General features: G+C 42.7%; 1 protein-coding gene across 1 annotated transcript in view; it reads right to left on the bottom strand.

Moving 5' to 3' along the window:
- The window catches only part of LOC106085523 (probable E3 ubiquitin-protein ligase HERC2), an 86,583-nt gene extending 76,756 nt beyond the window's left edge, over nucleotides 1–9,827 (bottom strand). The window contains 1 exon segment of the mRNA XM_059368081.1: nucleotides 9,633–9,827. The gene's annotated coding sequence lies outside the window, so the exon portion shown is untranslated.

Here is a 9,827-nt window from a genome sequence, read left to right on the forward strand (position 1 = left end):
AGCTGAGGAAATTGAGGCGGACTAAGTACCGATTGGGACCTCTATTAGGAGTCCTTGAACCGGTACAACGGCGAGGTGAGATCGGCTAGGAGGACCTCATGGGTCGGCTTTTGTGAGTTGGTGGAGGAGTGAACGAATTCTCAAGATTTCGGAAAGTGTTATTTAAGGACCAAAAGACCCTCGGGAGTATTCTGAGAGATGACGGAACTGGGACGGAGGATAGTTCCGAAACTCTCGAACTCCTGACCACAACGCAATTTCCGGGGTGCTTGGATGTGGCCAGTGGACCCGTGACTTCCGACGTCACGGACGTCCCTGGATACGAAGCAGTGAAGCGCTGTCGTTTGTTGAGTGGATGATAACGGAGGGAAGGATAACCGTGCTTTAGCTCTTGGTTATCAATTCTCAGGTCCTTCGAGGAGGAAAGAGTGAAAGTGGTAGCCTATGCTGATTACGTCGTCATTTTGAATGACGTAGGTTTTCTCTCTACTGCGAGATGAGCGAGATCCAATGGGCTTGAAATAAAGCCTACAAAAACACACTGACCAGAAATTGAACTTTAGAAGAAACGTTTAGGAGAGAGTTGAACTGGGGCTGCTGTGGTTCGTTCGGCCGACTATGTGACAGATGGACACCTTTTCAGAAGAGGGAGTTTTGGTTTGGGTCTTCCCGCTATTCTTGTGTCCCGCTGTCTACACGGATAGGTCCAAGCTGGATGAGGGCAGCGTGCCAGGGGTTTTCATATGAATTAGGGAGTCACACAGACTTCTGGATGGGAGCAGTGTCTTTCAGGCAGAGGTTTTCGCAATCCTCAAGGAACGGCGGCCCTTTTACACTGTCAAGATTTATGTTGACTGACTGTCCACGCTGAAGGCCCTATCTGCCGGTCACGTGAGGTCGAGGCTTATTCGGAGATGCAAGCAGCGTCGTGGACGTTTAGGAAATGTTGGCGAATCGTGCTGAGCTCCTGGCCTTCATATACACAATCTATCGCATTGCTACAACAACAACAACAACAACTATTCTTTTGACTTCAGAGTCATTCTGAATTCGCTCTCTCTCTCTCTCTTCTCTCTTACAATATTTTATTTCATTTCACGACAAACACAATAGACCAAATATCTCCGAGTGAAGCCTTTAGCAACTGCGGTTGCCAGGCGATTGTCCTTTAACCAAACCAAACCATGTTTAAAAAAACTTGGCATTCTAATTTGATGTAGACCAAAGCCATGGTCGCCTGTGGATGCACCAGTGCGAAGGTCGCTGGTTCGATTCGCACAGGACGCCTGGTCTGTCAAGCTTGATTACAACCAACACGTGCAGCATTAAAATATTCAGTTTATATTCATTTTAATTGTTGTGTCTTCGTTAGCAATGGAATTGGATAACACCATAAATGCAATCCCATGGCAGCCGGTTGTACGCACCGGATTGACCCGATGGTATCCACATCGGCAAGGGCTGCCGCCTCAGTGTACGTGTTCGTCTTTTTTTCGTCATGGGAGAGGCACATCCGGGATTGAAAAGAACCCCGGACCCTGGTTCTGTTCGGTTTGCCAGAACCGCCTTCATCATCGGTCGGTGTCGGTGAGGTGTAACCGGTGCATGGAGTGGGTAAATTTCCGTTCTTGCTCTGGCCTAACTTCTCTACGGAAGTATAGTCATACTGGCTATGTCGCAAGGTGCTGTGCGAACATAGCCAGCAGTGGGTCACAAGCGTCGCCGTCGTCGCCTTCGGCGTCCTCGTCGTCGGACTATGTGACCCCCCCGACCTCTCCCGGAAATCCATGCAACATCACCCTAGCCCTACTATTGCCAGGCCAGTGCCGGGAAGTGTATCGTTCATAAAGTTAAACTGCAACGGACTGCGTGACAAGATCGATGAGATCGTAGATTCTATGAGTCGGAAGAGCATATCGGTCGCAGCGATCCAGGAGACAAAGCTGACCAACACCTGCAGCTTGCACAGTTGTCACGGTTACAATGTGCTACGTAAGGATCGCTCAAGGAATGGAGGTGGGGGATTGGCCTTCGTTATACACCATTCCGTGCAGTATAGACCTATCTCGCCTGCACTTGACGCTAGTGACCCATACATGGAATGTATGGGGGTAGGTTGCTATTGCATAAGTAGGTTGCTATCTGGCCATAATCGTCTGGTTCTGGGGGATTTTCATGCACATCACTCGTCATGGCATTCTCCCCTAGGTAACGACAGATAGATAGCTCCACGTTTTGCACGGTGAATGAGGATGCCCCCAGGTGCAGCAGCTCGCCAGACATCTCAATTGCATCCCCTGATCTCCTGAGTCACGTCTCCTGGCAAGCCGTCATCTCTTTGGGGTCAGACCACCTCCCCATAATTCTCACCATCGACCGACCACCCGACTTCATAACCTCTGAGCGCCGGACGTTCATCAATTATAAGAAGGCCGATTGGACTGGCTTCAGAGAGTATACCAATCGCCGATTCAGTGAACTGCCACCCCCCTCTGATGTGCTTGTGGCCGAGAGGAAATTCCGAGACATCATCAACGCAGCAGCCGCTCGCTTTATACCAGCCGGTCGAATACCACAAGTGCGACCCAATTTCCCGGCGCAAGCAGTGGTACTCGCAGACGAGCGTGATGGGATTCGTGCTATGGACCCAGCTAACCCCAGAATCAGCGAGCTGAATCTGGAAATAAACAGGATAGTCAACGAACATAAGCGGAATTTGTGGCTGGAACACTTGGAGCAATGTAACTTAGGCACCGGTGCAGGTAAACTGTGCGCCACTGTTAAGTCTCTCTCGAACCCCGGTAGACGGGACGACAGGACCTCAGTCACTTTTGGCGATATAACCGTGACTGATCCGAAGAGATGCGCCAGGTTGTTCAAACGTCAATTTATTGTGCATCCCGAGAGAGACAGGGCAAGGAGGAGAGCCATTCGCCGTATTCGTGGTCTCCGAGCCGATGAACAGCCATCACAATTTACCGTGGGCGAAGTTACGAATGTCATCCGTGGCGCCAAATCTTCAAAGGCGTTGGGCCCCGACCGAATTTCTACATTGATGTTGAAAAATCTGGATTCACCTGGAGTTGAGTACCTTACCACTGTCCTTAACCTGTCATTGAACACTCTTATAGTTCCCGATGTCTGGAAAATGGGCAGAGTGATCCCGCTACTGAAGCCTGGAAAAGACCCGAGTTTGGGGGAGTCGTACAGACCGATCTCCCTTCTCTCACCAGTGGCAAAGACGCTTGAGGCATTACTCCTCCCGAGCCTCGTAGGAGAATTTCCATTCGCCGAGCATCAACATGGATTTCGGAGACTGCACTGCACAACAACAGCTTTGCATGCCATCACCACACGCATTTGCCGTGGCTTCAATCAACCCAGGCCATGTGATAGGACGGTCCTCGTGGCACTGGACCTATCGAAGGCATTCGACACGGTCAGCCATGCCAAATTATTTGAGGACATCGCCAACACGTCCCTCCAGCCAGGCCTGAAACGATGGGTCGCGAATTATCTGTGTGGCCGCCAGTCATTTGTGGAATTTAGGGATAAGAAGTCGAAACACCGTAGAGTGAAACAGGGAGTTCCCCAAGGCGGGGTGATATCTCCGGCTCTGTTTAACCTCTACCTATCCTCCATCCCATCCCCTCCAGACGGCATAGAGATCATATCATATGCGGACGACTGTACGATCATGGCATCAGGCCCCCCACCTATTGATGACATCTGCGATAGGCTGAACGTCTACCTCAACGAGCTAGCCTCATATTTCGCTGCAAGAAATCTGAAGATATCCGCCACCAAATCTTCAGCCACACTGTTCACTACAAATATGCGTGAGGTGAATACTGAGCTGACTGTGATGGTCGATGGAGAAATGATTCCGACCATCAAGTGCCCCAAAATACTTGGCGTCACATTTGACAGCTCCTACACTTTCTCCCCACATGCCACAGCAATCTGCAATAAAGTCAAAAGTAAAAACAAGGTCCTCAAGTCACTCGCTGGCAGCACTTGGGGTGCAGACAAAGAAACCTTGTTGACCACATACAAAGCAATTGGCCGGTCTGTGGTAAGCTATGCGTCCAAATCGACCTCCCCCGGCAAACCAGAGTGGTTCTGGCTCAATTACGTTCCGGCAGATGCAGCCGCCTCAATTCCCACAGAGCTAGGATTGATGCCGACGTGCAAGATGTATGTCCCGATTGTAACCAGAAACCGCACGATACACGTCACCTGTTTAACTGCCCGGCTAGATCCACTCAACTCAGATCCAGATCCCTGTGGACGCACCCCATCTTAGTCGCGGAGTGGGACCATGTTGCTACTGTGGTTTCGTAACGGATAAAAATAGTCTGAGTCTGTTTAGAACATAGACCACCTCTCTAACCAAACCTAACCCAGCCATGACCTTCCGCTTGTCGAAATTGCTATAGCGTTCGAATAAATAACGCTATCCGCTTGAAATTTGTCACCTTATTCTTAATGAGGCTGAATTTTGGAGATTGCAAATGAGCCGTATCGAGTTCGATAAAGACATAGCTCACATTTAATCGTTTCTTTGATTTAACTTCTGGAATCGCCAGGAGCCTTAATTTTTGGACAATTCTACCATCTATATATGTACGTGGCAGGATCCATAGTGGTGGGTTCACAAAAGATTCAAGGGGGGTGAATTTAATATTTGTTTAGGTTAGGTTAGATTGAAAAGAGGGTGTGGTTATTAATCCGCCCCATGCCACTATGGGCATACCCCTAGGCTTGTTGTGCGCTCTAAAAACTGCAAATTATCTTCGAAAAAGAAAAGTCAGGAATTCTGTGCTACCTACAAAATTCCTAATTCCATAACACGCCCCTAAGTTGATTCATCTCTGGTATTGTGTCGCCATCTTAGTGCGGGTATCTGTTAGCCGCGAAAGCCGGGTAATGACATAGGAAATATTACAACGTCTCATCATCTTCCCCGCATGTCTTACAGATGCTATCACTTGCCGCACCGATATTGTATAAGTGAGCTCGTAGTACTATTTGTCCTGTTATGATACCGAAAGCTATACGGACCTCCTTCTTACATCCTTTGTTTACTCGTTCTATATAAAATGCTTATTTACTTTTATAAAGTTGAATTTTGGTCCACAAATGCGCTGTGAAAAGCGGGGCAGAAAACCCAAGGAAACCTGTTGCAAAACAAATGATTTGTTGCTTATTGGTCATTCGTCCAACCTTCTTTAAAATACATAGAATATCCAACAAAAATCATTAATTTTTCTGTCATATGCCCAAATTATATACCGGTTTGAGTTCTTAAGTCTCTAGCGGGTTTAATTTTTATCCGATTTGACTGAAATTTGGTCAGGCTCAAAAGAAAGCACAGCGAAAGCCAATGGGTTTTGCATAAATCTCAGAAAGACTGAGCTGGTATTTTTTACAAGGAAACTCCCGGCACGGGATAACTATGAGCACTACACAGCTTGGAAATTTCGGCTTGTGGTGTGTGTTTTGTTGTCAGGAGAAGCTAAGCGCGCACAGGTTCCAGATAGTGGAATTCTCCATACGGAGTGGATGCAACTGCAGTCGCGAAGAGTCAGCGATATTGTGTGGAGAATCTCAGTGACATATCGGGCGGTACCGGCTCTTAATTAAATACTGAGTGGCTATGATGTTTGATATGACAAGACGAGTTACTGGCTCCTTTAAGTAATCAATGCCCATGACGTTCCAGCAGCGTCAGGACGAGGATCGCTACGTCCACATACAAATGTGACAACAACAACAGATAATCTAAAGCTGGTCGTTTTAAGGGGCCTTCCCCATCCAGGATTAGACATGCAGCTCTCTCCGAAAGACAATTACCTGCACGTGAATCTTGAACGGAACTAGAGACAAAATATCGACAAAAGTGCAGGCTTTTACCAGGGATGGAAAACTCCATGATTACGGCGGTAGATCGCAAGATTCACGATTCCCGGGGTTTTACCCATTTATACCCAAAACCTGGGTGTTTATAATTTTGCAAATATCTTGGCAACATAAAATATTTCCAAACTATTTTTCATAGTTTCATATTATTAGTATGTAAACCTGGCTTTCTGTTCTAATAAAATCGGGCCCTAGCTAGATATATAGCTACTATATAGTTCAATATCCATATTAAAAGTCATGAGGCAATAAATTGCACATTTTTCATCCGGTTTCCCTGAAATTTGACGCAGTGAATTTTGGTAGACCCCTTAAATCCCTGTAAAATGTGGTGTGTGGCAGACAGCATATGGTTATAGCTACTTTATACACTGATCGCCTGACCTCCAGATATAAGGTATTAATGTCATAAAAGGTACATTTATTACCCGATTTCGATTAATTTGGAACAGAGAGGATTGATAGACCTCTACGCCCTTCTCTCGAATGTGACCCAGATCGGGCCATTTTTGGATATAGCTGCCTTATAGACCCATCTCCCGATATAGGGTATTACAACTATAAAAGTCGCATTTATTACCCGATTTCGATGAACAATAAGTCTTGAAAAACATATTTAAATATAGCTGCCATATAAACCGATCTCCCGATATAGAATACTGAGCCCATAAAATGAGAATTTTTCATTAGGTTTCGGTGAAATTTGAAACAGAGGTTACAGCACCTTTTATGGCCCTAATAACATATATCGGGAGGTCAGGCAGCTATATCCACATATTGTCCAATCTACGCCACAGTTCACAGGGATAGGTACACAGAAAAAAATATCACTAAAACTTTTTCAATTAAAAATTTAATTGAAAATAAAAATGTTTTCAATTAAAAATTAATTGAATCAAACATTTTTTAATTGAGAATTTAAATACGATCTTGATTGAAATTTAGGAAGTGTAATGAAACTGATATTAAATAATTCAACCATTTTTAATTGAATCTGATCTATTTTTTAATCACGGTTCTGATTGAAAATCTTATCATTTTCAATTAAAAAATTAATTGATTCAATGATTTGTTTAATTGAATCTTAATTTTATAATTTTATAAGCAAAGGTGATTTAAACTGTTATCATATTCAATTAAACAAGAACGGCCTAACCCCCAATCTTTTTTCATTTTCAATTCATTGAAAATGTCAGATTTTATAAAGAGAAACAGCAGTTTTCATTGAATTGCCGAACGAATCGAGTGACAAAAAAAATTTTAGTGGTTTTAGCAGTAAGTTCTTTTTAACATTATTTAATTGAATTGAAAACTTTTCTAGACTCAACAATCGGTTTTTGAAAATGTCTGGTCGCTCGAAATTTTGGTAAAAATACACTACAAAAAGTTCTTCGACTACCTTTTTAAATTTCTAGGCGCAATTCTAATCTTATTTATGATCAAAATATGCGTATTAATGATATAACGTTTTCTTTAGCATCTATCTCTTTGTAAATGTGTTTTTGTTGGGTTTACTCCCCAATGCATGTAAGTTGCTGTAATAAAAAAAATATCTTAATTACTGTTAATCTATGTCGGTAGTTAGACGTAAACCCGCCTCGCTACTCTTTGTTTTATAATTCGAAAAACAATATTTTCCATTGCATTTTAAGGACTTATCATAAACCCAATTTAAAAACTTATTGGAAATTTAAAAAATTTTCAATAATTTATAAAATTGAATATGCATTTTAAGTTGAATTTTTCTTTTTTCAAAAACTGTGATTGATATTTTCATTTTCGCGGTTGAAACAGTTACAATTAAAAAAATTAATTGCAACAATTAATTTCGTGATTGAAACCGATTTTTAATTTTTTCTGTGTAGCGATCTACCAATACTCACTGTGCCAATATACAGCGAAATGGGCAAATATTTCCCCAAAACTTTATGTCGGGAGATCGGTCTATATAGCGGCTGTACATTAAGATCCAAGTTAATGAGATCAGTGAGTCAACACTATATACAAAGAATAAGGTTGCAAAGGCTTTTGAGTTACCAAAATATCTGGAAAATTATAAGTACCCAAAAATGTATTTATTGGGTATGTGACCAATAAATACCCACGCATTGACAATTTACCAGGTAGAATACAATCCCATGGCAGACGGTTGTGCGCACGATTGACGCGATGGATTTCTTCGTCGGCAAGGGCTGCCGCCTCAGTGTATAACACACTGCTTCAACAACAACAACCAGGTAGAATCCCTCCTTTATCTAGGATGTGCGCCAACGTGTGCTCTACTCGGTAACTTGGCGTTCTTATCTTCTACGCGTTTTTGGCAGCGTATTTTTTACAGGAGGAGTCCTTGCCTGATAACGGGTTAGAGGTCTTTTTCCCGATATGGGACATTGAGTTCCTTGGAATTAGGGAGTCAAATGAGCCTCTGGAAGCGATAACTTCTTTCAGACAGAACTTTTTACAATCCATAAGCTCATGGACAGAATGTCTAGGTAGAATCGGCATCTGGAGGGTGAAGAGTCATTAGAGTGGATGTCTTCGCGATTCTGACAGTCATGCCAAGCTGAAGGCTCCGGCGTCGGGCCATATGAGGTATAGACTGGTTAGAAGTTGTAAAGATGCGAAGAAACAAATAAAGGTGAACGAGTGGGACGGCGTGGGTGGGAACGAGACAACATAGAGCTTGCCACCTTGTGATCCCTTATCGTGTAGGTTGCACGATTTTAAGATTAACGCGAATAAGGCGTGGGCCGATGCCAAGGCCCGGCGATCGGATTCCCTTAAGGCTTTTATGTCTCATTGTGGATTACTGTAAATGCCTGCATTGGCTAAATGTGGCTGAGGCTTTCGCCTTTGAGTGTTTCAGAGCTCCTTTCTAGTCTAACTGATTCCCTTCGTTTTTGTATTGTGTGTTGACATCCCATGTTGTTCTTTTTTTCTACTTATGTACAACGTAATAAGGTCAGTCTATGTCTGAAAACAAAATAAAATCTGATCTTATCTTAAATCCTTAAGAAAGAGGGGCAACTGGAGAAGTTAGCATGTCCGCCTATGACGCTGAACGCAAGGATTCGAATCCTGGCGAATACATCAGAAAAAATTTTAAGCGGTGGTTTCCCCTTGAGAGAAAATATATAGCAAGGCAGAAAATGGTCAAGTTTGAGTTTTCTAACTGAACCATCTTACCTATAACCACAATTTTAATGTAAAAAAATATTACTACTTTAAGTAGTATTCTGGGCCATAGGTTTCGATCCTTTCATATGAACGTTTGGCTTGAGATCTTGAGAACCAATAGAAATTTTGTGTCCATTTGCTCGACTATCGCTGAATGCCGAGGAAAATTAACTTAACTTGTTTTTTTATGCATATATTAACTTTTTATTTTAACTAAAATCTAACTTTGATTTGTCAATGACTTTCCACAAAACCTTTTGATTTTGCCCGCTATTCTTCCTGTACAACACGCAGTTAATCTGGTAACTCCAAGTATAACGTCACTTTATAGAATTCGGATTTTCACAATTGTAAATGGCCGTGTAACAATTTTACAATTACTTTGCACTTAAACAAAAACTTGTTTCATTTTTCTCCATCAAATTTAATAACTTTCAATTTATTCATTCTCTTTTTTTATTGCAATAGAGTTGGAAAAGGCATTTTTAAAAGCATTCAAGGACTTTAGATTTTGCAATTGGCATTTGCTCCACCTTAATTTTTTCTGTTGTCTGTAAGCAAACTTTTTCAATACAAATTTAACAAATCATTTGAAGTCACTTCACTGGAAATTCACTTCAATTTTATCGCATTCACTAGCTTTTTCGTTTTTGTTATCTTAGAACCCAATAAAAGCCACTAAATTTATCGCTGAATTATATATATTATAAAGCGTCCGCGAATTCAGA

Source organism: Stomoxys calcitrans, chromosome 4, assembly GCF_963082655.1.
Source record: "Stomoxys calcitrans chromosome 4, idStoCalc2.1, whole genome shotgun sequence".
NCBI classification, from domain to species: domain Eukaryota; kingdom Metazoa; phylum Arthropoda; class Insecta; order Diptera; family Muscidae; genus Stomoxys; species Stomoxys calcitrans.